We start from the raw sequence: 27086 nt of genomic DNA, 5'->3' as shown, positions 1-27086 counted from the left end.
TTTATGTGTCAGGCCACTTGAAGTATTATATTTCAAAAACTACCATTGACAATACTACACATTACTTTTCGTTACAATATGCATCTTTCCGTTAAAAAACTTAATGTCGTTAAAAAAAGTTAAATAACATGGGTAAAATAGTCATTTACCCTTTATATATATTACCTTTTTTCTTTCTTAACCCCGATTTATCATTAAAATATTTTTTGAGAAATTAAAACTTTAATATCTCAATCATTTTGGAATTTTGGAATGATTCGGAAAGAAAGACTTGTGTTAGTAATCAAATTGAAACTCTTGTGAAGCACTAACAGAATCTTGCATCAAATTTACTGAAAAATGGGTATATTTTTAACTTCGATTTTAATGATTTTAATTCAAAAATGAGGATTTCTTATTCGTTAATTGTTCATGTATTTTTTGGATGTATAGTTATGTTGTGTTTATCGATATAATTCTCATAATTTTGGATAAATACTACAAGATTTTTGTTACCGGTCAGAGTTCTTCGTTTTTCCGGTCAATTTACTCGGTGTTTATTTATACTAACTAGTTTATAAGCTTGTAGGGACTTTGTTAATCAGTGCTTGTTGAGTTTTATTGAGTTTAATTCGATCGTTGTTGGATTTTGAAAATTTTGTCGACATCGTTATGTTAGCTGGAATCGAAAAATAATATGTGTTAATGTGGGGAATTGATTAAGGAAAAAGAAAACTATTAAAAAATAAATAAAGTCTTGGCTCTTCTTAGGATGTTTAATAAAATTGAAAAAAATATATATATTATAACGAAAACTAAAGTAAACATAACAAGTATCAGAAGTGATTTAACACATTAAATACAGTTATATAAAATACACTTTAACCTAACAAAAACCTTCAAAATAACTAGAACACGAAAAACTTTCTAAATAAAAACGAAAGCATAAAACAACTCCAATATTTTACCCTTTAAAATCTATTTTTCCTAGCATATAGTATCCCCTTCCTTGGCTATCTCAATGTTTTTAAATTATGAACGAGCTATTAGCTAAAAAATCTAAAAAACTTCTTAATTTTTTACAATTTAACCAATTACCTTATTTTTCTCTCAAATAAACCCAATTAATTTTATATAACAAAGAAAATATTAATTGTAGTTAGCTATATTCTTTAAAATACACGTCTTCATATATAATATATGTCGAGATGTACCAATATCATAATATTATAAGATAAATTTAATATAAACTTATTAATCAAAATATAAATCGTAAAATTTAGATATTATATGTGAATCCGTAATAATGAGAACAAGTTTTTATATAGGAGATAATAAGTGTTTCATGTTTACATAACTAAATTTATTAAAATATTAGATTCTAATAAATATAAAATATAAACTTAAATTAATTTTTTATAAATTATAAGAGTTCTTTGGATTTTGACGAATAAGAAGAAGATTGTCCGCAAGGGTTGGCTGCCCGCAAGGGTTGGCTCAGCTGGTTAAAGAGGGGATAACTATCCTTTTGGTCACAGGTTCGAATCCCACGGGAATAGAATTTATGATTATGTCTCTTGAGTCAGAACCTGTCGCTAAATGCGGTTTACTTTGATTTAGGCTATTGTTTGGTTTGCAGGCTATTGCGTGAGCCCGTAAAGCTTACTCAGTGCGCACCCGAAGGTTAGCGGCTGTGGGTTATCAACGATAAAAAAAAATTGATGATTAAAGTGTAAAAAGATGATAAGTGTTTGATTTTTCCTGCTGATAACCCAATTATTAAGAGAAGAGCTAGGTGACCCAAATATTTTTTCCAATTTTTTTATCAAATGACGTGATTGACAAGTGTCTGGTTTTGGTTTGTGGCCGCTTATAAATGCACGCTCTAGGTCCCATATTATTATTAGGAATATTGTCAACTATTCATATTACAAATTAGATTTGAAAAAAATTTTGGGAAAAAATTTCATGCAGAGAATAAAGGTTTTGAAACATCATGCAAATCATCGAATGAAAACAAATACGTAGGCTTTCCAGAAACCGCAACCGGACGGCACGGCACGGGAACCGGCCCGTGTAACTCATTAACGAGCCATCACATATGTTTATTCGTTATTCGGCCCGGCACGTGACGAATAAGTCGGCCACCGAGTTTAGCCACGCGCCAAAATTTCACACAAATTTTTTAGAGGCCTAATCTGTTTGCTAGTTTAAAAAAAACAATTGAAATATTTTTAAAAAATCAAGTCAACTACGGAACCAAAATAAAAATAAACTAGATAAATAATTTGTAAATGTAGGAATTGAAAATAATTTGTACATAATTCTTGTTATGTTAATAATTGGTTAATTGTAAGTTACAAAGTAAGTAATAGACTAACAGTTAGTAAGTAACAAAGTAAGGCTAACAGAACCAATTCGCCTTATTCGCCGACTCGCGGTTTGAATCGCGAATAATTATTCACCACACAGCTTGAAGTCCTGAACCGTATTATTCGTTTAACTCGCGGGCCGTTAACAATTTACTCTTTCGATTGATCGGCACGGTTCAGCCCGGACCGTTAGTTTATACGGGCCGTTCACGAGTTTACTGATGACCAAACCGGCCCGCCAAATATTCGACCCGGCACGCTCGGCCCGTTCATTTGGCCAGCTCTAGTTATGGTTATGATCTTCAACTAAAAACAAAACGGCCGTGCATCTCTCTACAAATATATTTCTTCCGTACGCCGAAAGAACACATAACTTCTTTTATACTCCTCTGATAATCCCCTGTTTAAAATATATACATACACGTACAATTAACACATTCATTCATATTCTAGTACTACGAGTGTAATCTACAGAACCATACATACATATCAGTACTGATCAGTCTTTTACCGTTGCTTTTGGCATGTCATTTATTAATTAAATATAATAAAATTTAAAATATAATTGTTATACTAATACAATAAATTTGAATATAAAATTAAAATTAGTTGAAAATAACAACTGAATACCATCATAATACTCATTTATATTAGTAACTTTTTAGATGTTCAAATATATGTAAATATTTTAGAATTATATTTATTATTTCTGAATATTTCTAATATTAAAATAATTATTAAAAATATAAAAAAATTTAGTAAAATACATGTCAAATCATGAAATGAACATTTGAATTTATATTAATTTAAATTATCAAAAACTAAATTTTTAATGTAAAAGACTGAAAAAGAATAAAAAAAGATTTGAATTTTTAAAGAACCCGGGCGTATAATTGCAATTTGTTAGCAGGTTTGCATTTAAGTTTTGATTTTGAATTACGGTTTGATGGCTGAGTCTGTATTATCATCAAACAACACTAGTGGTGGTAGAGTTGTTGGGGACTGTTTGTTGGGTAAACAAATCGGGTCGGGTTCTTTTTCTGTTGTGTGGCATGGAAAGCATAGACTTAATCATACTGAGGTTGCAATCAAAGAGACTGTTACTTCACGATTAACCAAGAAGTTGTAAGAGAGTTTGCTCTGTGAAATTCATATTCTCAGGCGTGTTAATCATCCCAATATTATTCGATTGTATGATATGATTCAGGTATATTTTTTACTCTCTTGTTTTGTATGAATGTTTGTTTATTCATGCATAGCCAATCATTTTTGTACTATATGATATTTTATAATTTTAGTGCTGGGACTGGTGATTTGTACTTTGGTTGTTTGTGTAATGGTGATTAGTGCACCGTGAATCATAGAGTTTGTAGGCTAAAAGGGTTGTAGCGGAACCTAGTGGTGTAGCTTTAACATACCTGTAGTTTTTACAATAATATCAACCCTATGCTTTAGTTTATGTTTCTTCTCTTGAGAATGGGTATTAATTCTATATTCCCGTATGTGATATTTAAACTTTGTAGATTTGGATACATTTGTTTCTGAGAGGGACTTTTACTTGGCTGCCCCTGTATCTATGATATATGTGTACCTGCCCTGTATCTGATTTTTGTGTATTTATTTTCAATAAGTAGTCATCATGACGAAGGCAGTGCACTGATTCTGGCAGACCAGCTGCCTCTGTATCTGATCTGTATTTTTTTTAAATGTGTTCATTTGTTTAATTCATTTGAAATTGGGACACAGGAATGGGGCAAAATATATTTCGTATTGGAATTTTGCAAAGGGGGTGATCTTTCCAGTGTTTCTTCATAAACGTAAAGGAAGAATCACGGAATCTACTGCGAAGCACTCTATGCTACAGCTCGGTATTGTTTAACTGCTAACTCAGTAAATCAATTTCGCACCACATTTAGATTTAACTCTTTCAATAAATTGTAGTGACTAAGTTTATTATTTCCTACAGCGTCTGGTCTTAAAATCCTTCGCGACAATAATCTGATACATCGAGACCTAAAGCCGCAGGTAAATTCCTCGTCATTGTGTATGTCATTAACTAATTGGATGAGTATTGGTTGATATTTAGAGATCCAATTTATTTAGTTTTTTGCAAGTAACACATAGTACACCATGGGGCATCGTTGTGATTTGTCCTTATATGCTGTGTTTTGTCCTTAAGAAGGTGGTCTTAACTTATTAATTTGTAGCAGGTTATGTCACCTTAGTACATGTGCTAGAGGACATTGCTTTTTTCATAATTAATCAGTCATAAGACACTTCTCAGATTGAATGAATTCTTTCAATGGAGACTTACATCCTCAAGTTTATAAAATGCACATATTATCTAAGCGGACTAAGCTTAATCGACCTCAACATTTTCGTTCATGATGTACCTTCTTTTCCCACAGAATTTACTTCCATCCACTTACGGCGACGACTCAGTTTTAAAGATTGCCGATTTTGGTTTTGCAAGGTATATTGATCTTCATAAATTGCATGCTTTTCCTAGATGCCGTGCATTATTATGTAAATTTTCCATAAAAACAACGATTCATACAATCATGCATGTTGTCTACAATATATTTAGCCATCTTGGGGGGGGGGGGGGGGACACATGTGTATGTGTGTGCTCAACTGATGCAGAATATTATATTTGACTACTCTCTCCCTTTACCTGATCTGTAAACTTAAATGGCCATGTTTAGTTAAAAGGAAAAGTACCATGACATTTTGACTGGGTAAATGTTTTATATATATGTTATTGGTAATTTGATATTGCGTAGTATCCAATGATTCAGAAAGCACTAAAGTAAAGACAACATAAAAAGGTCCGGAATTTTGAGCAATTACCTTTAATACTCAAGCAGCTACTGAGTATAATTGTTTTGTAATAATTACTATCATAATTTCTCCTCATTTGAAGTAATAACTGTTTGTTAGAATTCATAACAGGAATGTGGTGTATGTATTTTACAATTGACATTTAAACCCGAGAGAATGAGAGATGACCTAAATTGTAAATTCTTAGCAACATATGACGTTTATTTTGACCTAGAATATGATTTTAGTGGTCTAGTAAACTCGTCGTGTATTGATTATGAAGAACACTATTTAGTTTAATTCCTTACTTTACTAGTTTATGCCATCATTCATCTGAGAATGGTCTGGCTTTGTATGTACATGTATTGAATACTTATGTCTCATATACTTTATAAATTATTTATGTATATAAATGCATGAGGTGTACGCATATTGATATAGGTCTCTCTTCTTTTCTAGCCTAAGTATGTTAATCCTACCCGTTGAACTTCAATGACCGGAATTATTCTCTGTAGATCTCTGCAACCAAGAAACCTTGCCGAAACGCTCTGTGGCTCACTTTTATATATGGCTCCAGAAATAATGCAGCTGCAGAAATATGACGCAAAGGTGATCTATAATATAATATAAACTCAATACTACAAATCTCGATTATCTAGTTCAGTACTTCATATAAAAATTATAACTTGATCTAATAATACAGGCAGATCTATGGAGTTTTGGTGGCATACTGTTTCAACTTGTAACTGGGAAGACCCCATTCACAGGAAACAACCAAATGCAGGTGTGCCTGCAATACAATGATATGTTTGTCTATGCAAGAAAAATATGGGCAGAAGACAGTAGTTGTGGTTTCTTATTTTGCGTAATCAGTTCACATTTTTTTTTCTTGTGTTTAATGCAGTTGCTCCAAAACATAATGACGTCAACCGAATTGCCCTTTCCTTCACATTCAGTGGGTTTGAGTTTTGACTGCATAGATTTGTGCCAAAAATTGTTGCGGCGTAATCCAGGTATTTGTTTAATGTTTTTTACAACCAGCCATAGAGAAAGAGCATTAACTGCATTCTGGATTTTAATTCCTTTTCATTACTTGTAAATTGCATAATGTTATGAACCAGCTTCACAGGAACAATCACTCTAGTCTACCAATTACAATTGAAAGGATAAACTGAGCTTTCGAGAGCCTCAGACTCTCCCAGAGAAGATAGACACCAAAATTGCACAATAATCAGATGATGCTTCTAAACCCTTACGCCCCCTTTTGTGTATGCTTCTCTCGTCTTTTACTAATTTGCCCCTTGACTTGCTTTGCTGACCTCCACAATTAAATTGTCTTGTTTGCCCTTATTGTTTCTTCTTTTATATTATTTAAGTCGTGAGCCTTATACAGGTTCATGAAACTACCCCGGGCCCAAAGACTCACCTTGACCTCAAGGTGGAAAGTCGAAAATTGTTGGTACACAACTTACGTTTACGCCAGCAGGCATCTCTGTTGCATTGCTCAAGTCTACGTCACCAGGAGCACAAGTTTGATTCATAAAGTTAGGATGGTATAGATTGCAGAGGATTGGCAGCAGCAGGTCATATTGGTTATAGTAAAATGGCTTAAAACTGCGGGAGGAATTCGAGTTTGAAAAATTATCGATGATCTTGTTAACCATATTGACAAGTTGGGTAGTGACCTTCCTTGCTCTTTGTCATGGTTTCTTGTGTAGTAATGTTGTCTACGCATGGCAGAATATCATCTAATGCTTTATGAGCTGTTGGATTCTTAACCCACTGATTCATTGCAATAGTGCTCGAACAGCGAAAGGAAAAATTCGAATAACATTAGATATTATGATTAGCGCCAATCTCACCGAGTCTATGATATCATGTATATCATCTGAATTATCCACTGCTTTTTTAGTAAGAGTGGTAGCAGAAGAGTTGATCTTTTCTTGTTTCTGGTCAATGTCAGTTTGGACATTAGTAGTCAGGTAAATTTGATTCACTTGAATTTTCTTAGCAGCGCCAACATATTCTGATACATTTCCAGGTTTCTCCCCAGTGCTATTTGTAGAATCCAGAACATGCCATATTGCTTTTGATGTACTATTATGGACCTTCTCCTGACCAGACCAGTGTACAAGATGACACATCCAACGATTGCGACAGTAGTGAAGAGTATGAGAAAAATAAGTAAGGGAGCATAAGCCAAACGTGAATAGCCAAAAGGTTCCCTTTGACAACAACAATAGCATAGACAAATGAGAGACAAGCACAGCCCAAATAGCATAAACCAGATAGCTGCAATAATCCAGGGAGGAACAGGAGTGACACCCGCAGACTTGTCCTCAACTCGTTGGGTCGTCGTCGAAAGTCCCATATCTTCAACAACTCTGATATAATTTGGTTTAATAATTCTCCTCATCATCGTGTTATGAATCTACTTAACATAAAAACATCTGGTTATAATATAAAAACATCCGGTTATAATAGATGCAATTGTAAATCCATCGGGCTCAAATTTGGATCGTAACAACTTCTGAAAATTAATAAACCCCTTTTCATAACGCGCATCTTTAACATAACCTCCAGCAATTGCATTCCATGAAATCAAATCTCGAGTGTGCATTTTCTCACATACATTCTTATCAACATCAGACTCTCTATCTTCATAATTCTCGCAATAATTGAATTGGAGTCAACAGGGCCAAAATAAAAACGATAAACATCATTAAACAATCTCCTAATCACAATGGGTGTATCACCATAAATGTAAACCGACACGAGTAACAAAATGAAACATGGGCACTTCCCATCTTGTAATGAACTCGGCTCCACACCACCACCGGACCCTCCTCCGAACCACCTGTACCAAACATATCTCTAGCCAAACTTCTCCGAACCGGCCCCTTTCTCGCGTCACCCAAATTCAACACCCCATTCATCACCGTACAAGTAATCTTATTTTCAATTGGGAACTCATCAAACACTTCGGTTGAATGTAAAATATTTCTAAAATTCTTACAAGATATACCATAAAAGTTTTCATACTCGTATTCATAAAAGTTTTCTTACAAGATAGTTTGGGGAGAGTATTTACCTTTACTCTCCCTTCTAGCCCCTCCATAGGTGTGCGTATTCTAGTATAACCAAGTTGGTTGTCAATACTTCTGTCAATCTTGTCGTTGTTAAGTCCTGAAAATGATTGCATCTCCGTTAACATGCCCACCATCTCCGACTCAAGGCCCTTTGCCTCCAATTTATTTGTCACCTTCCTTTGTCCTTCGATTAGTAACATTTTTAGAGATTGTCGTGTAGCTATCATAGCTGTTTCGAAAGCCTTAGAAACAATCTCCTTCACTGATTCCTTTAATTCTGGGATTTTTATCTCATTTGAATCATAACGCATTCATCCATACCTCCTGTTGTTCTGAATATCGATCTAAACAAGCTTCTAATCGCTGCCATGTATCAACCATGGTGTGGGTAAGATGCTCAACCATCAGTGACCGGATCGTAATGCTCTGATACCACTTGTTATGAACCAGCTTCACAAGAAACAATCACTCTAGTCTACCAATTACAATTGAAAGGATAAACTGAGCTTTCGAGAGCCTCAGACTCTCCCAGAGAAGAGAAGATAGACACCAAAATTGCACAATAATCAGATGATGCTTCTAAACCCTTACGCCCCCTTTTGTGTATGCTTCTCTTGTCTTTTACTAATTTGCCCCTTGACTTGCTTTGCTGACCCCCACAATTAAATTGTCTTGTTTGCCCTCATTGTTTCTTCTTTTATATTAGAGTTAATTGCATTTTGTAACCCCTACCTTTCATTGAATAACAAAACTATATATTTACTTTCAAAAATACAGTTTGCAACCCACAACTTTAGATATTAAATACAATATGCATCCCTTTAACCATTTTGTTAAAAATATTTATATTGTGGAGGGTAAAATTGAAATTCAGCAAAATATTTAAATAATAATTTTGATTTTTTTAATTAAACTAAAATTTAGAATTTCAAATTATAAAAATAATATTAATGTCAATTATTTTATTACTGGTATAATTTTTAAAATTTCAAAATATAGATATATTTAGAAACTTTATGATTATATATATAAACATATATTTTGCTTAATAAATATATTTTAAGTATTTAGCATTATGATTAATTTAGAGTATTACTAATAGAAAATAGTTTTAATTTTTTTCATGTAAAAAATGCATTAAAATAAATATTTTAATTAATTTGAAATTTTAGTTATTAATATTAACATCTCAATTTCAATTTTATGACCATAAGGGATGTATATTATAGTTGATATTGAAAGTTAATGGTTGCAAACTGTAATTTACAAAGTAGGTATACTGTTTTGATTTTAAATGAAATGTGTGGGTTGCAAAGTGCAATTAACTCTTTATATTATTTAAGTCGTGAGCCTTATACAGGTTCATGACACATAATTAGTTATATTCAGCTATATAGTGTTTCTGGAAATGCATTATGCATGTATATATTATGTATATTTGTTTCGTGAGTAGATATTTGAGGGCAAGGTGTAATGACCAAGATATATCTGTTAGCATCTTAGGTCATTGGAGGTTTTATTTGTTCTCAGCTTCATAATGATGTTCCCTATAGAACTAAGTATTACATTAGGCTTCTTAATCATGTTCTTAGATCACCCAAATGGTTAGCAAAAGGCTATTCAGGACATTTTATTTTCCTTGTAACAAATTTCATGGTAGCATTAAAATTTGTTAGCAGCTGTATCGGTCCCCGTCAGCAGTGGACACTAAAACTTTGTGGTTGGGGTCGTATTGACACCTCTTATATAGTTTTCTGAACATAAATTGATAAAACTAGTATGTACATCGTATGGATTAATTAATAATATTGATTGTAATTTTTTATATATTATAAGTATATAATATTGTACAGTTTTAAGTCTGTGTTAATGACCTCCCAATGAGATTCACTACCATACCTTTTTAGTGATTTATTAAGTTGGCGTGTGTGTATGAGAAAACTGGATATCAATTAACCTCGTCTAGCTAAGATAAAGCAATGTATAAAAATGACATAATACACGTAAGATCTCTACGGCTTTCCGCGTTTTTAGGTTTTCTATTTAACTACAAAATCTATTTGTATTTATTTATCAAAAAAATCTATTTTTATTTTTGTAATTTGTACAGTCACTTTCTCGCCATTGTACAGTATGCTAATTTAGTTGCTGTACAATTTTTTAAATTCATGAATAAATGCGAAATTACAAATTTAAATTTAGTAAATGTTGAATAGATAAATTTTATTTAACTCCCACTTTTCCCTTAGTTTAATATAATAAAAATTAGTGGATTATATATGTTTTATTGTATTTATGTTTTTTACTAATACAAAAATAACAAAATTTTACTATGATTTTAAATATATGTCAAAATTTCAACACTTTCTAGGGATATTAACATGCGTTTTGTTTTGGTGGTATTAAACAAAATCCAAATTTATCCTAATAACTGAAAACAATCAAAACTGTAATACACTGTAAAAATTACTTTACCAAAGTGAAATAATTATGAATAATAATAAAACATGTGGAAATATATATACTTTTAACATATAAGTTCATAACTATTTTAATAATTTTATTATTCGTTAGAATTTACAGACTATAAATATAAATTTGATATTTCCTTCTCAGGTTCATAAACTAATATGATAGAAACAGGGCAGGATGTTGATTTAAAGCATAAGCATCAGTGTTAAAAATGGATAACAATGATACACGATAAAGCTGTTGTGAAGTAGTTTGGATGTGTACGTGCTAAACGCAGCTGCAGAGGTTTTATGTGTATTAATAAGTAGTAAAGTACTGTTTTCAAAATCAGGTGCCTTTTAGCCTGACCATGCCTTGATGGTTAGATGGTGTTAATCTGATATCCAGTTTTTCTTGTAATCAGTAGTTTTTTTCCCTTTTTGGTGACAATCTCCTTATCAGGTTTAGTTTATTACATATTTAGTAAATTTACTTAAAGAGATTAAACTTTTAAAAACATGCTACACGGAAACAAGGAAGTAAACAGACCGAGTCATTGTGTTTCACAAAAAGATTTAAGTAAATTATTGATTTAGACAGTTCGGATGTGCTTAAAGCATAGGGTTTTTAAGTGTATGTTAAAAGGGGTTGTTTATTAAGTAAAAAAGTTGAACTTAAAAACCAAGCTTAAAGTTGGAAGTTGGTATAAGGTACTTTTTTTAAGCAACATCTTTTGAATTCGTAATTTTTTTTCCTAAAGACTAAAATTATCATTCCAATGTATTACTTGTAAATTTATTTTTTATTTTTTAATAATTCATAACACAATTAGAATATAATAAGTTTAAATTTTAATTTCTCCTTTAAACTAACGTAAAGTGATAAATAATTTTTGAAATTTAACAAAACAGATTCTAAGCTAAATGAATCGACACATATTTCACTTGTGGACCAGTTATCACGTGCAATTATCTCACATTCTGTTAGAAATTTTAGGATGCATTTCTTCATGCCTATATCTTTAACCATATACCTAAATTAAATTTTAAAAGGCCTGAGCAGATAAGTGAGTGAAGGCATGAATTATACTGGCATTAGAGCTTTGAGTTCTTTAGATTTTCAAAAATTCAATAATACAAGCATTATGCCCGTATTACACATACTCTGTGATTATATTTGATTATATTTGTTAAAATTAATTTTTAATGATTAATTTTTACATAATATAATCAATTTATTAATTAAAATATTTAGATAAATTTTAATAAATATTCATATTCGAATATTATACACTTATAAATATCATATTTGAATACTATTTAAGTAATCGTGCAATACATATACACATATGTCTTATTTTTGTATATATACATGTTTAGGATATTTGTCTCTTAGAGTTTTCAATAAGAACGTTAGTCTCGAATAAATAAATAAAAAAATTTATTTATAAGAAATTTTTAAAGGTTACATCAATTGATAAGAGCTCTTAGAAGTAATGAGCATGTTATACCCGACGTCTCGGCGTACCATTAATCCATTGAGCAATAGTTAAATTCATTTAAAGGATAATAAAAAGTTATGGTATCAAATAAAAATGTATTGAATAACGGTATGTTGGATAAAGATGACAAAATAATCAGAATGGATGCCCTCTCAAAATTTTGGAAGCCATCGTATGTTATACCAGGCGTCACGACGTGCCTTTGATCCGTTACATAAGAGATAAATTTATTTACAAGATATTAGAAATTTGATAATATCAATTAAGGGTATTCTGAATAACATTGTGTCGGATAGAGATGACAACACAATTTGACCATATCTGAAATCTAAAATTTTGAATTTATTGAACTCGGTTTTTTTGATTTGGATTTGGATTTAGATATGAATCTTATTTTTAAATCCGAATTGTTCGAATTTTGATTTTAGGTACACCGATCCTAAACCTAAAATTTTATATAGAGAATTCACACTAAGTAATGCATAATATATTTTATTCTTTTTTAAACCATCGCATGTTAATTTTTCTTTATATTAGAATTAGAATGCTTAAATATTAAGTATACTTGTATGTATACATATACATTAACATATAATCTTATTAAATAAAAGTTCAACTTGACTTAAAATACTTCTTCAATATTTTTTAAAATAATGACTTGATCGCTTGGGTTAATAGTTCATTCTTTAGCTTGCGATAATAACTGATCAAGGCAAGGCGATATTCTTGTTGTTGTATCCAAAAAATTTCCATTTTATTGAATTGAGTATCTCTTAAATTTCTTGACTTAGGATATATTTTTTAAGTTTATGTATTTAAGATACATAATAAATTTTTTAATTAAATTTTAAAAATATAAATTTATATGTTAATCTCTAGTAAAAAATTAACTCATTGTGGTAATTTTTTTTCCATCCAAATGATTATAATGTGTAGAGGTTTTATAGTAATTAATTTAAGTTAGATTTAACTAAAGTACATAGTTGGTTATTAAGAAATGTAGACCTATATTGCTTTATAACTTCAAAAAATGAGAAAATTTAAAATTACTGAAAAATGATTAAAAAATACCATTAATGGTTGGTATGTGGATAAATAAAAAATGGATGATAATGAGAATAAATGGATGTAAATAATTAAGAAGTGATAAAGTGGATATAGGAAATGAAGAAGAGAGAGAATGAGTGGAGGATAATTAAAAATGAAGAAGAGAGAGAATGAATTTAGGGTAATATAATAATTGGAGAAGAGAGAATAAGTGGAGTGATGGAGTGGAAAAAAAAATGTGGAAATGACATTAATGACCTTTACTATAATGAAAATTAACTATGGTAAGGATTAATTAAGGGTATGGTTGGTAATTTGGAGGGATGGGTTACTTGAGGATTTAGATATATATTGATCACATGTTAATCTTTCTTTATATTAGAATTAGAATGCTTAAATATTAAGTATACTTGTATGTATACATATACATTAACATATAATCTTATTAAATAAAAGTTCAACTTGACTTAAAATACTTCTTCAATATTTTTTAAAATAATGACTTGCTCGCTTGGGTTAATAGTTCATTCTTTAGCTTGCGATAATAACTCATCAATGTGATATTCTTGTTTTTGTATCCAAAAAATTTCTATTTTATTGAATTGAGTATCTCTTAAATTTCTTGATTTAGAATTTATTTTTTAAGTTTATGTATTTAAGATACATAATAAATTTTTTAATTAAATTTTAAAAATATAAATTTATATGTTAATCTCTAGTAAAAAATTAACTCATTGTGGTAAAAAAAATTCCATCCAAATGATTATAATGTGTAGAGGTTTTACAGTAATTAATTTAAGTTAGATTTAACTAAAGTACATAGTTGGTTATTAAGAAATGTAGACCTATATTGCTTTATAACTTCAAAAAATGAGAAAATTAAAAGTTACTGAAAAATGATTAAAAAATACCATTAATGGTTGGTATGTGTATAAATAAAAATGGATGATAATGAGAATAAATGGATGTAAATAATTAAGAAGTGATAAAGTGGATATTGGAAATGAAAAAGAGAGAGAATGAGTGGAGGATAATTAAAAATGAAGAAGAGAGAGAATGAGTTTAGGGTAATATAATAATTGGAGAAGAGAGAATAACTGGAGTGATGGAGTGGAAAAATAAATGTGGAAATGACATTAGTGACCTTTACTGTAATGAAAATTAACTATGGTAAGGATTGATTAAGGGTATGGTTGGTAATTTGGAGGGATGGGTTACTTGAGGAATTAGATATATATTGATATGTTATTGAAAGTAACATTTAAAATGTTTTCTTCATATTTCTACGGTGGAAAGATTGACTTTTCAGGAGTTCTTTAACCATCCGTTTCTTTCTCAGAAACTGACCGATAAAGCATCAAGGTAAATTTTCAAAAACATATATGATATACAATATATCTCTTATTCTTCTTTCGAAAATGATGATATGCTCATTGCGGGTGGTATGCAGAATTTTGAGATCACAGAGACTAGATGGTTTTCCTGTCGACAGTAGCAATCCTAACTCAAGCATAAATGAAATTTCTCAAGAAAAACATTTTCCTTATTGTCAAGATGATAAATCTAGTGATCATGATAGAAAGCCATCCCACACTAAAAGGCCCCCCTTGAGATCGACATACAGAACTTTTCTGAATGCGAGGTCTGAGCAGAAAGATGTGCAAAATTTTCTTAGCAACATGGATCTGTCTTCCAGCCATAAACCAGAACTTGTGGCATCTGAAGAAAATTTAAAGAAATCCCTGAAATCAGTGAATAGTCAAGCAGTAAATTTTCCTTCAAAAGGTACAAAAGTACCTTAATGTTTGCTGTTTCTACACGTTGATTTATGTTATTTGTTTTATATTCAAATGTCAACATTTAAATTTTGTTTTCATGTCTGTAACAATTATGGATTCATTTGAGCTAATTACCAGGGATCATGTTATAGTGTCGACTCCTCCTCTGGATATGTCTTCAGATAGTATCACAGAGCTTAATCATTTAGAACCCAAATTTATGTCACCTCTCCTTGGTGAAAATGGGATCAAGTTGATGTCGAACATTCCTGTAACAATCATCACAGAAACCACGGAAGATAGTTGCAATAGTTGCTCGGAAAACCACAGCTCTGCTCCCTCTGGGACTTCACTAGTGTTGTGCAAGACATGCATGTACAATAACAAGACTAAGTCAAAATGACAACCCTAAGTAAGTTGTATTGTAATCTTAGTTTGCATTTTGTATTTGTAACATTTAAAATCTGTAAAAATGTCAAAGAGCAGACTGGAGTCTTTTTCTTTAAACAGTATCAAACCTAAGAATTCTATCTGGAAGAAGATCAAGAAGATCATGCCTCAGATGAATTATGAAGAAGCTTGGAGTTGAATAAATCTGTTTTGGGAAAAATGTTCTAAGTCAAAATCTTTACAAGTCACAGATTTAGTGTTATAGAGAAGTCATTCGAGAACTCCAAAATGACTTATAGAGAACTCAGGAAAGCTACTAGAGAACTTAGAGATATCGACAAGTCAAATTGAAGACATGAAGATTGGAGATATCGACAAGTCATTTCTTCACTAGAGAACTTAGAGTTATCGACAAGTCAACATTCGTTAGAGAACTCTGAGTTATCGATAAATCAAATTTCACTAGAGAACTCTGAGATATCGACAAGTCAAAATTCACTAAAGAACTGAGTTATCGACAAGTCAAGTTTGACTAGAGAACTCTGAGTTATGGATAAGTCAATAAGTCACTAGAGAACTCAGAGATATCGATAAGCCAAAGTGAAGATATGAAGATGAGAGATCTCGATAAGCTAAATTCTCTTATAGAGAACTCAGAGACCTCTACAAGTCAAATCAACTATGAGTATTAGAGATCTCGATAACTCATTATACTTATCGAGATGTCAAGATCTCTAAATGCCTAATTGGAGATCTCGAGGTAAAATCTCAAAATACAAATTGCAAACCAGTTCAATATCCAAGATTAACAATCAACAAACAATCCAACCAGTTGGATTGACAAGTCTACAAAAAGCAGCTTGAAGAGTATGCAAGATCAAGGGTGTAGATTAACTGACAAAGGAAGATCAAAGTTAACACAGTAAAAACACAAAAACACATTCACCCCCCTCTGTGTGTAATTCATTACCTAACAACTAGGATCCTTTGCTATTAGGGGACCTTGTGAACAGCCATCAACGGATTCCAGCGCAAGGATTAAGTCACTGCAAAATTGTGCATCTAACATTTCACAATTAGTTAATGAGAAGCTAAAATACTGCAATTCCTTGTGTAGTAGAGAATTAATCTAAAGGCACACTTGAATATAGAAACCATTAAATTTTGATATATATCTGGGCCTTATTTTTATATATGGACTGATTTTATATTTGTTGATGTGGTAATTTGGAATCTAATGAATTTATTATTGGGAAACTCTTGTCGAATTCCAACTTTAGTTTTCATGCATTTAGACATAATGCCCCATTGCTAGTATAACCAATCAGATCTTGCTGCCTGCATTTCTTATGGTAGCACTTGCTCTAACCAGACACCATTTACATGGTGTAAACCTTCCAGTGCTTAGTTGCTGCATATTTTTTTTAGGTCGAGTCGGGAAGGCAGCTAGAAGCATTTGCAGTTCAGCTGGTAATTCTAGCAATTTGGAAGCAAGCGCTTCACATATGCCATACACAAGATGCATCAAGCATGGAAGGAAGTCCAACCAAAGAAAATAAAAGAGAGCATATTGACAAGGATCATACTGGTCCTGTTAAACGAGACTTGCGTCTTCTAACTGGCATCACCCAAAAGAAGTTTACTCTCAGATTGAAAGGACATTTCTTCATGAAGTTGGGAATGCGGAGGAAATTGCCAAGCTTATTGAGCCTGGTATGTGTGGTTGAGAATAGACATTTAATTTGGAATAGCAGTCTAGCTCCACTTGTATATCATTCCTTAAAATTTTTGCTCGGATATGCTGGTATTTATACTTTTACATCATAAGAATTATGTTTACATATGGTATTCAGTATTCACCCTTATTAAAATATACCCATTAGTAAGCCCATCTTCTACCCTTAGTCTTGTAAATTAACTTGTGCTAAGTTTTCAGAAGTTAATTTTCTTCGACTAACAAATTTGGTTTCATTTGTAAATGCTTACGTTAATTTTCATAAGCTCTAGCTCTCTTGATTAAGAACTCGAGGAACGGAACTCTGATATTAGTTCTGTTGTCATTCAGGAAATATGGAGATGCCAGATGCAATGGAAATTATATTTAAGACTGCCCTTGATTTGGGAAGACATGGGGCTGCAAGTACCTACAACTTTTTGTTTTGATTTTATGATAAGTGTTCCGTTAATACAGAGGGCATGTAAGTGATTGGCAATAATATATATATGCATCTCCTTTTCATAATCCTATGTGCTCTCGGACTTAAATTCCCTGACCCCCAGCTCCAGGACTTGGTGTTGGTATAACAGGGAAACTTGGGGGAGGAATAGTATGGCTATGACGCCTGTTGAACTTTAAGAGTATAAACATAATTTTACACTCTACAGGTCGCACCCAAGTGTACAACTTCAAACCTTATTGTTTTAATCAACAGCTAATATTTTAACAACGAGTGTGAGTTGTCTAACGATAAGGTCTGGTATGTGTTTTTGCGAGACATTAATCATCATCATTAAGCAGAAACATCCATTTTAATATATATTGTTGTCTTCTGGAACAGAATACCTGTAATTAACCTATCGCATTGCGATAAATTGAGAAGGTAAACAAGCATCTTTGAAAGAAAACAAGGGTAAATGAGTAGCAGCATAAATTATTGACTGTGCAACCAGATTTGAACTCCTTGTATTCACATGCACAAGTACCTTATATTATTGTTTGATGATTAATAAGTCAGTTCTTGTGTTTTTATGCATGTTTGGCAGGTCTATGAGTTCAGTGGCAACTGAGAAAAGGCAGCAGAATTCTATTCAAATGCACAGCGTTTGATGAAATTTCTACTTGTTGAGGGTCCCTCCCTCATAGTAAACCCTCCTTTCTCCTTTTTCCTTTCTCTCTTACAAACTCAGACCGTTATAGGTTGCAAACATATATTTATGTCCTTAAAAACAGGCAAAATCATTCCAGGTCTCAGAAGATGGTTCATCCCAACTGCGGTGGTCAGCAATCCCAAACTTGATTTTAAAAGGAAGCTGTCATGTAAATATTAAAAAATTTCTCCCCCTGCCATTTATTTTTATAAAAATTTTACGTACAGTAATTCTTTTATGGACTTCTGGCCTTAAGAAGAGTTGATCCGCCCCTATTCTTGTTCTTAGATGAGTAATGATAGATAATATTTACCATTACTCGGAAATCCTGTATTTTTTATGGAATTAAAGTACATATCACCAGGAACCCATCAGAGAGAATATTTAAAATTATTTTTTAGTAGTTTAAAGCTTCTAATTGTGTTACTAAGCCTAGCTATTTATTATGTTAACTTTGGAGGACAAAATTAATTAGAATAAACTACTTAGTAAATATAACTAAGATTATTTTATTTATTATTTGGCTAAGTGTATATATAATTCAGTTTTGGGTATTTAAGAACTTGTTATTCTTAACTCCTGGCTCCGAACATCCTCATGTAAGACCCTATCCCAGAGACTTAAACAGTTCTTTTCTTGGTATACTGCAAATTCTTCGGAAAATATTGGATCATCCGCAAGCAACAATGAAGGTATGATTTAGCTCCTGGCCCTGACATTTCTTGGTAAACAATTGAATGGCTGGTTCTATTTACATGTGTAAGATTTTTTGTATTGAAACATCTTACTTTTTTGTCATCGGGAGAAAGTACTTAAATTAGCATGCAGATTTTTAGGTTCTGTTTAAACCAAACAAGGTCTAAATTGTCTATATTTCCCTTGCACAACCTCGCAAACAATTTTCAGGACTCAGCAAACACAGGATTTGAAAGGAATATTTAATATAAGCCTGTTCTAATATGTGCAGAGAATTGCTTGTTTTGTTGTTTTATAAGCAAGATAAACAAGTCTGTTACTAGGATTAGGGATTAAGGATTAAGGATTGGAGCCTTTTAAGCCTAAGATTTTCACCTAATTTGTTCAACAATGCAGATGCCAGCAGCATTATGATGTTGATCTGCAGCAGCACACGAGTTAAATTAAACATTTAAGCTTACATGCGGAAGGAGATTGAACTTAGAGTTGTTCGCGAACCGAGCTGTTCGCGAACAAGCTCGAGCTCGGTTCGTTAAGGGCTCAGTTCGGCTCGGTTCGTTAAGGGCTCGAGCTTGAACACAAAAATGTGTTCGTTAAGAAAACGAGCTCGAGCCGAGTTTCTGGCATGTTCGACACGAGCTCGGCTCGAGCTCGGCTCGGTTCGGCTCGAATTTTTTTTATTTTTTTTTAATTTTAATATATTTGATTATTATGAATTTTATTCAGAGTAAGAATGAAAATTAAAAATCAAGAACAATTAAAAAAATGAAAGCAAACCTGAAAATTGAGATGGAGATTTGCGAGTGAGTAAAGAAGAATGAGAAAGAAGTGGATCTGAAGTTGTGCATGTTTAGTGTGCGAGTTTTCTATTCGATCCGTGCGAGTTTGTCAAAATGATTTATGACCGTTGATGGATATTAATGGGTGGCAAGGATTAGAGATTGAGAGACACACGAATAGGTGACCTTGGGCGTTAGTTTATCCCTGAAATGTTAAATTTTGAAATTTCTTTTGGTTTGGTGGAGGGAAATGCGCGTGGGAGGTAATAAGATATATATTTTAATAATTTGAAAAATATGAATATCAAAATATATATTTTAGTAATTTGAAAAAAAAATAAGATATTAAAAATATTTTTTTAGTTTAATATTTTAATAATTAACAAGTAATTTGACTACTACATGTAACTAGCATTTATTCCTAGATTAGTATTTCGATTTTTTTAAAATTATTTATAAATGATCCAACCTTACAGATGTTAAGATCTATATATTTAAGTGATATAATAAATTTTAGAAAAAATAAATATATTAGGTTTGCTATTTTAACAGTTAACTACAAGTTTGACCAGTACTTCTATTTAGTCCCATATTGATGTTTCGATTTTTTTAAAAATATTTATAAATGATCCAACCGTATGGATGTACAGATCTATATATTTTAGTGATAAGACAAAATTTAACGAAAAAATGAATTTTTTTTTGTTATTTTAACAATGAACCAATGGTTTGAACAATATTTGTAATTAATGCTTCATTTTTTAAAGAAATATTTATGAATGATCTAACCGTACGGATGTTAAAATCTATATATTTTAATGATAAGACAATTTTTTTTGAAAAAAATAAATGTATTTGTTTTGTTATTTTAACAGTCAACCTGTGTTTTGACCTGTACTTGTGCTAGTGTTTACTCTCATATTAATATTTCAATTTTTTAAAAATATTTATGAACGATCCAACCGTAAGTATTTTAAGATATATATATATATATTAGTGATATGACAAAAATTTTAGAAAAAAATAATTGTATTTGGTTTGTTATTTTAACAGTCAACCGGTGTTTTGACCTGTACTTGTAACTAGTGTTTAGTCTCGGATTAGTGTTGTTAGTCCCTAACAATACAACAAGAATTACAGGGGGTGAATGTAATTCTGACTACTTTTTGAAATTAAAGAAAAATGGTTCTAACTTAATAATATATAAGTGTTAGATTTGCAAAATGCGGAATGAAGAGTTAGATAAATCAGAACACAAGTAATTAAAAACACAAGTTTTTAAAAACTTTCTGGTGGATTTGAATGTATCCACCAGATATATATATATATATATATATATATATATATATATATATTGAGAGAACCCTGTGAAGCTCGAATAGCTCACAACTGCTTACAAATATGAACAACTAAACTTATAGAGAAATGCTACAGGATAAAGCTTACAATTGTTTCTCTGAGAATGTATTTGCTTAGTCTTTTTTTTTGTTCTACTTGCTACTCTTGGTTTATATATCACCAAGATTACATAGTAATAAGACAAGATAATAAAACAAAACCTATCAAGTCTAATACTATGCCGCTTCACTACTCTATTCCAACATCTTTGAATATCTTCATAATAGCATGGAAATGGTAATGCTTCTTTGTTCTCAAAAACCCAGCTGAATAGGCTGCCACATTCCTTTTGCAAACACTCGACGCAAGTGACTGTGTTGTCACTGTCAACAGATGTTTGAATTGATCATCCGTTGGGTACATGATTATCATCCGTCGGGTTGCCTTGTTGATCATCCGTCGGTAGCTTTGTTGATCATCCGTCGGGTAGCATTGTTGATCATCCGTCGGGTAGCTATTTGACACTTGACTTCATTTCATTTATGCAGAATTACAAGACATCTTATATTTACAATTAATCAACCTATTCTGCATATCTAATTAAAGTCAACATGACTTATATGCTACTACAGAATCTATACAAATATGTTTGCAGAAATGTGCTACATGACTTATTGTTACATAAGCTACTCACTCAATGAATGTCAAATCATCATCCGTCGGGACTATATTGAGTCATCCGTCGGGACTATATTTGGTTATCCGCCGAGTGCTACATTTTACACTAAATTGAATATACTAAGGTGTTTTGTTAATGAAATCATCAAGTTCACAACATATTCCCAACAATCTCTCCCAATTTATGTCTACTAGAATTGTAGCCATAAATTTTAGTAGCCATAAATTAAGAAAAACTTGATATTAACAAAATACTCTAAAAATACAGATTTAAAAAGTAGTAGATAAAACTAAAAAGTGCTGCATTAGTTACTGAAAAATTTACAAGACAAAGTGTACAAAGATTTGCTCACAATCATTTTCAAGGTGCTCCTCTAGTCTGAGCAGATTGATCTATTTCCTTGATTGTCTGGATTTCTTTCCAAGCCTCCTGTTGTTTTCTTCAATCTGATTTTGAAGTTGTATGTGGAATTCAATTCATCAGATTCTGAAAGATCTAGCATTCCTTGCATTTCCAGAAGAGTCTCATTGCTAGAGATGCTCAACTGGTCTTCTAATCTGAAGAATCTTTTAACTCCCTTATCATCCATGAATTCCATTAGCCAGTAGGGCCTTAAATGCACTCTATTCCCTGTGTAAGGAATAGTTAAAATCTTTGGGAGTGCATCTTTGACTCTAATACTTCTCAGTTCTTCAATCTTCTTTAGAACTAATCTTCTAGCTGTCATATTGAATCCAAAGTTCTTTTTGAAGGATGAATAAACTTTTATCAGTATAGATTGGCTCTTTTGAAAAATCCTGTGAAGTGGCCATGATATCTCTTTTCCTCCATTGTACTTGAATACTAACCTTTCAGGTAGATTCCTATAAGCATCAATCCCTCTAACTTCTTCCAGTTCATCTAGATAAAAATTTAGTTCAGAGAATTCCTTGATGTCACAGATGTACATGATATCTCCCTTGTTGACCTTGGTTTGAGCTATGGTTAGGGACTTAGATCTGAGAGTTGAGGGCTTCACTTTCTTGACTGCTCTGGTCTTTGTCTTCTTTGGCTTCATGAAATGAGGTAGATTGAGTTCAGGAATTGGTAGACTGTCCCAGTCTATTGGCTCATCCTTTGGAATGATAGGTTCACCATGGAAATTCTTGGTATTGATCTATTTTGAATTCTTCATGTGCCACAGAGGGCATGGATGTTTGAGTTGATGTAAAAGTAGACTTTTTGGGAAACTGATCTTCCAATCCTTCTTCATCAAAGTTCACTTTTCTCTTGGAGTGAAGTTTGTATCTGAACCTTCTTTTCTGTTGTGATTCTTCTTACATTTCCAGATCCTTAGATCCAGTGGTTCCAGATGGTTGTTCAGGAATTTGTTGTGTGGGTTTCACAGCTTGCAGCTTGGCCAAGATAGCAGCTTGCTCTTTCTTTTGCTTGAGCATTTTAGCATCTAGAGCAGCTTGCTTCTTTTCTTGCTTTAATCTTGCCTTTTTCCCCTTTTTGCTTCAGCAAATTGAGGGTGTCCAGCCACCACACAGATTTCCTTACCATTTCTGAAAACTTTGGCAATTCTCATTTTCAATGCTGAATCAACTGGATCCTTGTATAATGCAATAGATCTTGACAATAGTTTCTTCTCATCAGGTTTTGGTGTCTCATACACTGTATCCCAGTTTATTGTGCTAAACTGCTTCTTCTCAGCTGCTCTCAAAGTGGCTGCTGCTTCATTAATTAGATCAATGCTATCTTTGGCTTGTGGCTTTGTGAAAGCAATTGTTGGCACAATTGCTTTACTCATTTGAATGTTGAGCACTTTTTGCTCCCCCTTACTCCTAGAGCTCTCTTTCTCCCCCTTTTTGTTATCATCAAGCTGAGTAGAGGAGGAGGTCTGTGCAGCCACCAGTTTCTGAAGCAAGTCTGTTTGTTGAGCTTAGTATAAATGGATTATTGTAAGAGATACTTCTATTGCTGTCATTCTTGTATCCAAGGCATCTATCTTTGTGGCAAGATCAGAATTTTTTCTGAGTTGTCTCTTAATGTCAAGCATTGTAGCTTCTAGAAGTTTAGAGTCCATCATGTCTGAAATATCCTTTTTTATCTGATCAATATCACCTTTGATAGTGTTGGTATCTTGAGCTTGTTGAAGACCTTGGATTTGTTGTAGTTGCAGAGAAGCAAGATGTGCTTGAAGGAGCTTTTAGGTGTTGGCATTTGTGGTGGTTTGAAGAGCAGAATTTGTCTGATTTATAAGTTGAATTAGGGTTGTCTTGAAGTAGTGTTCATCATATTGCTTTGAAAATGCCCAAGATGGCATGCCTGATCTTGAACTAGGGCCTACTTCTCCCCCTATGTCCAATGGCTCTTCTTCACTATCTCCACCCTCACCTCCAAAGAATTCTTCTGAACCACCAGTCTCATAATCAACATCACCAGCTGTTGAAGGCAAAACTGTGATGGCATCCTTAGCTTTTTGCATGGACTGTGTGGTGTGCACTAAGTTTAACATCCTTTCTGTATTGTCATTGCCCTATCCAGCTAGAAGTTGATAGGCTGGACCAGGGTGAGTAAATGTCTCAGCATCTAAGGAGGTGGAATCTATAACAGCTTGAGTTTGCTGAGATAGTCCCTCCCTGTCTGCATCCTGGACATTCATTAACTCACTTACAATGACATTCACCCTTATATCCCATGTACATGCATTTCTCTTATAATCTCTCTTTTCTTGCATCAAGGTCTCACCTTGGCTCCCCACCCTCACACCCTCACCTTCACCATCTAAGGTGGGACTCCTCACACTCACTTTTACCAGTTCTGAAGAAATGGACTGCATTGGATCACTCTTTTTCTCTCCTTTTTCCTAGGAGCAACCCAGACTCTCACTCATGTCACTACCTTCCCTCAATCCTAATAGTGATTGCACAATTACTAAGTCATCTATACGTGTGACTGTAGTTGAACTTTGGAGTTGTGCATAGACACCCGACGGATGAGAAATATCCATCGGGGTAGTAATTTGACTGTCCGACGGATGACTGCTGTTAGGCACATCCATCGGGATACAATCACTACTCGACGAATGAACAATATCCATCGAGTGAGTAGAAATGAATGAGTTTGGATTGGAAACTATTATGGACTCTGTGCAGATTGATGAAAATTTTGGCACAAATGTCTCAACAGTCTCAGAAAGAAATGGCAAGTGAGCCAACAAATCATCTAAAAGATGATGCTCACTTACATGGATTTTTGGCTTCTCCAACAGAGTCAAAGATGGAGACTATGGTTGTGATGTTTGAATCATGTCAACATCCAAAGAGTGTGTGGGGGAATTTGGTGTTTGAGGTATTTCAATTTGTACAGATTTTGGCTGTGACTCCACATTTATTGGAGCCACATCAATTTGACTTTGAGAAGGTGCAGTGACTGGGTTTTTAGCTCCAGTTTGCACTGTGTGTACCCTGTGCATCCCCAGGGGTTTTAGATTTCTTCTTTCTTGTGTAGGTTTGTGGTGAACTTGTGTCCCTACCCCTTTTGTTCTGTGCTCCTGGTTGAGAGCTTGTTTCAATAGTTACATCCTTTTGGGAGGATGAAACTAGAATTGAGCTTTTATCCTTATTAACAACCACAGTTTGTTGGGAAATTGTGGTGTGGCTTGGTTTGGGTACACCATGCTCACCATCCTTATCCTTAGGGCTTCTTTGATTTTCACCCTGTCCCTCACCTGTCTTTCCAACCTTCACACTCCCCTCTTTGTGTTTAGTGGATTTTACAACTGGTATCTTTTGAGAGATACCAGAGGGGGCTTTCTTTGTCTTTCATTTTGAAACTTTGGTTTTGGTAGCTTGGGTAGGCATCTATCTGGTCATTGACACAAATGCCATTGCTACACTAGAAGACAAAGAAATGGTTGAGGTTGGAAGAGTACAGGCAGTTGAAATTACCTGACTTACCTGAGGTGCCTCAATTACAGGAAAGTAGAAGAGTGGCACCTCTTTGTGGTGATCTGCTCTATTGAGATCTGCAATAGTTCTCCTTTCTTGAACCCAACAATCTAACTTGTTGGTTGGGTTCTCAAGCACAATATCCTCAGAGAGGTGGTTAGCGAGCATCATTAGAAATCTAGCATAATAAACATTCTTACCCCTCTTATTAAGCTCCCCTAACTTAAACCCCAACTCAAACAAGACAAGATCACTAAAATTGAAGTATTTATCAGTTACTAGCATGTAAAGCATGTTGAGCATGGATATATTAACAGAATCAAAGTTGCTAATTTTGCCAGAAAATACTTTAATAACAACATCACATAGATAACTCCATTTTTTCCTAAGACCCAATCTCCTAATTTCACTTAATTTAGAGATGATAAGTGCATAACCTATGGAGTTTAACATGTTAACAATATCAGTGTCTGTGTGTGGAGTAGTGACAGTATTATCAGGAATTTTAAAGCATGCTTTAACAACGTCACTATTAACACAGAATTTCTTACCTTTAATAGTGAAAGTGATGGTCTTGTCAGTTGAGTTGTACACTGCAGTCGTCCATATTTCCTCCAAAACCTCCCAGTAGATAGTGGGAGACTCCAACATGGCATATTTGAGCTTATAGCCTTGCACACAATCCATCATTTTGTGGTAGTCGCCAGACTGTTGAATCCCCTTGTTCACCAGAGCCGTGAAGTTGTTCTTCTCATAAATAAAGCCAGTTTGGGACATGATTTTGATGACTGTGCTATTGTTAGAGAGTAAAAAATTGCAGAGAGAAAGAGGATAATTGCTTTTGAGACAGAAAGAAGTTAGAGCGGATGAATTGAGAATGATAAAAGAATGAAAATGAATTTTGCTTTTATACTATCTAAAAAATAACTGTCAAAAGTAATAAAGTAAATTAAAGTGACCAATAAAAATTGCCCAAAATAGCCGTTTAAAAATAAACTATAAAAATTCCATCACTTATCCGTCGTGTTATGCTTACAAATTGTAAGTATACTCGATGAATAATGTTCAGAAAATCAACGGCTAGGAATGGGACAATTCGACAGATGAGGATAAATCAGTTATCCGTCGAGATATAAAATATTCCAGAAAAATAATTGATTTTATTAACAAATTATATTCCGACGGATGATCAGACTCGATGGATAATGATCATCCGTCGGGATGTAAATTTTGACTTAGCCAAAATTTCATCCAACACTGAAAAATCAATTAAATTTCTGGCTGCATTACAACTTGCAAAATATCTGAAAAGATTCAAGAATAATTAAACATACCTAACTCACTTACCAACCTTGAAAAGGTGG

At 32.9% G+C, this 27086-nt stretch overlaps 1 pseudogene; it reads left to right on the top strand.

Annotated features, from left to right (window-relative positions):
- Positions 1-3297: 3297 nt before the first annotated feature.
- On the top strand, positions 3298-18663 carry LOC141696700 (serine/threonine-protein kinase ATG1c-like; annotated as a pseudogene).
- Positions 18664-27086: the final 8423 nt, after the last annotated feature.

The sequence above is a fragment of the Apium graveolens genome, chromosome 2, assembly GCF_009905375.1.
Source record: "Apium graveolens cultivar Ventura chromosome 2, ASM990537v1, whole genome shotgun sequence".
In the NCBI taxonomy this organism is placed as follows: Eukaryota; Viridiplantae; Streptophyta; class Magnoliopsida; order Apiales; family Apiaceae; genus Apium; species Apium graveolens.
Note: the sequence above shows the minus strand (reverse complement) of the source record. Positions and strands in the feature narration are given on the sequence as shown.